This window comes from Palaemon carinicauda, chromosome 16, assembly GCF_036898095.1.
Source record: "Palaemon carinicauda isolate YSFRI2023 chromosome 16, ASM3689809v2, whole genome shotgun sequence".
In the NCBI taxonomy this organism is placed as follows: Eukaryota; Metazoa; Arthropoda; class Malacostraca; order Decapoda; family Palaemonidae; genus Palaemon; species Palaemon carinicauda.
Window position 1 is genome coordinate 47,989,285 of NC_090740.1, and position 2,500 is coordinate 47,991,784.

Genomic DNA, 2,500 nt, shown 5'->3' on the forward strand with positions numbered 1-2,500 from the left:
CTGAAGAAGGCCAATGGGCGGGGCGAGCCTTTGACCACCTGCTCGAGTACTGCACCAATAGCGACGTCGCTGGCATCGGTGGAGAGAAGGAGAGGGGCGTGTGGGATAGGAAAAGTGAGAGCAGCAGCAGTTGATAGGGCCTTCTTTGCATTGCAGAAGGCTGCTTCTGGAAGGGGACCCCACTTCAGGTCCTTTGGCTTGCCCTTGAGGGAGGCGCAGATGGGAGCAAGAGTGGCGGCAATGGCTGGCAGAAAACGGTGATAATAGTTGATCATGCCCAAGAATTCCTGCCGAGCTTTGACGGTCGAGGGCGCGGGGAAGTTCTGAACGGCTGCTACCTTCTCAGGGAGGGGATGGACTCCTTCAGGAGTGATACGGTGCCCTAAGAACGACACTTCGTTGGCGCCAAAGGTAATCTTGTAGTGCCGGACTACAAGGCCGTTTTGTTGCAGGCGGTCGAGCACGATGCGTAAGTGACGGAGGTGTTCCTCTTTTGAGGAGGAGAACACAAGTATGTCGTCCACATAACATACACAGAAAGCGAGGTCCCCTAAGATGCCATCCATGAGACGTTGAAACGTTGCCCCAGCATTACGAAGGCCAAAAAAGGAGTAATTGAAGGTGTATGTACCAAACGGAGTGGTGATGGCGGTCTTGGGGATGTCTTCTGGGTTCATAGGCCCCTGATAATACCCCTTCAGGAGGTCGAGCGTAGAGAAAACCTTCGCTTTGTGCAGGTAGGAGGTCACATCGGCAATGTTTGGGAGGGGGTAGTGATCCCGTTCTGTTTGCATGTTCAGGCGCCTGTAATCCCCGCACGGACGGAGGGAGCCGTCTTTCTTCAGAACGATGTGTAAGGGTGACGACCATGGGCTGGAGGCCTTTTGGTAAAGGCCCATTTTCTCCATTTTGGCGAACGTCTGTTTGGCGGCTGCCAATCGTTCCTGTGCCAGACGTCTGAATTTGGCGAAGACTGGGGGTCCCGTCGTCTTGATATGGTGATAAATCCCGTGCTTGGCAGGAACCGTGGGCGTTTGGCGAAGTTCTGGACGGAAAACTTCCGGGTACGAGGTGAGGAGGTGGGCGTAGGCATCCGTGGGTGCGCTGATGTGGAGAACGAGGTTAGAGGGGGCTGGTTGAAGAAGTGTCGACAAGTACGAGTCTGCGTTGACCAATCGTCGGTGGGCGACATCGACCAGAAGGTGGAAATGAGAGAGGAAATCCGCACCGAGGATTGGCATTGTGACGTCAGCAACAAGAAACTTCTAATTGAATTTACCGTTTTCCGAACGATAATGTTAGGTTCTCGTAACCGTAGGTGGGTATCGCAGATCCGTTGGCAGCTACTAAGCGGACGTCGGCAGATGTAGACAGACTACTTCGTGCCTTGAAGAGTTTCCTTGGCAAAAGAGAACGACAAGCACCCGTGTCTACCAAAAATCGCACGCCCGTTCCTGCATCCTGTAAAAAGAAAAGATTAGAAACATGGGAGGCCACCGCCACAAGCGATGGCCTACTTACACGTTTTTTGGCCACTGACAATCCTTGGCACATTTCTTTGCGGTTGCCCCGAATCTGCAGTGTTAGTAGCAAAACTGCGGCGGATGGGAGGTAGTAAGTAGCTGTAGAAGTCGTTCGTTGCGGCACGAGCGATTGATGGGTGGTGGGCGGCTTTGTCGCCGCTTCGGCACGTCAAGTGGTAGGCGTGTATGTCCTACGGCATTCATATCAGCTTCGGTTGACGTTGAATAGGCATCCTCGTAGTCAGGGGTGGAGGCGTTGATGGAGGTCTTGAAGTGACTGTCCATAAGGGCGTCGGCTTTGGTCATCAAGTCCTTTATGGGTAAACTATCGACATCGGGTATGGCAGCGCGTACAGGTTCGGGTAAACGGCATATCCAAAGGGCACGAAGTAGGTTCACCTCACGAGGAGAGCCATCTGCGGCAGGTTGAAGGCGAGCGATACTGGTCATTTCCCTGAGGGCAAGCGAAGCCCTTTGGTCCCCCAACGGTTGTTGCGAGAGCTGAAAAAGCTTTGCTATACGTGCGGCTGGTGACGGCGAGTACTGCTGCAGAAGGTATGTTTTGAGAGCTTCATACGCTATTGGGGTGTCTCCTTGTTCACAAAGCCAGTCGAATATTTCTGGGAAGGTGTCCTCGGGTATCGCCGCGAGAACATAATCCGCTTTGGTGGTTGAGCGAGTCACGCCCCTGATACGAAACTGGACTTCCGAGCGCTGAAACCAAGCAAACGCTTCTCCGGTGGCGAACGGTGAAAGTTTCAATGGGGCGGCGCCAACTGCTGGAGTAGAGTCTGTCTCCGTCATTGTACCAACGATGGAGGGGCGAGGGAGGTGGGGGTGGAAGGCAGTGGGAGCGAGTCGACTTCCGGGGTCACCAATGTGACGGGCCAAGAGAGGAGTTGTTAACTCAAAGGCAGGATGCAATCAACTGAGTTTTATTAAGGAACACTCTTCTTTATATACAAAACCTCAAGGCA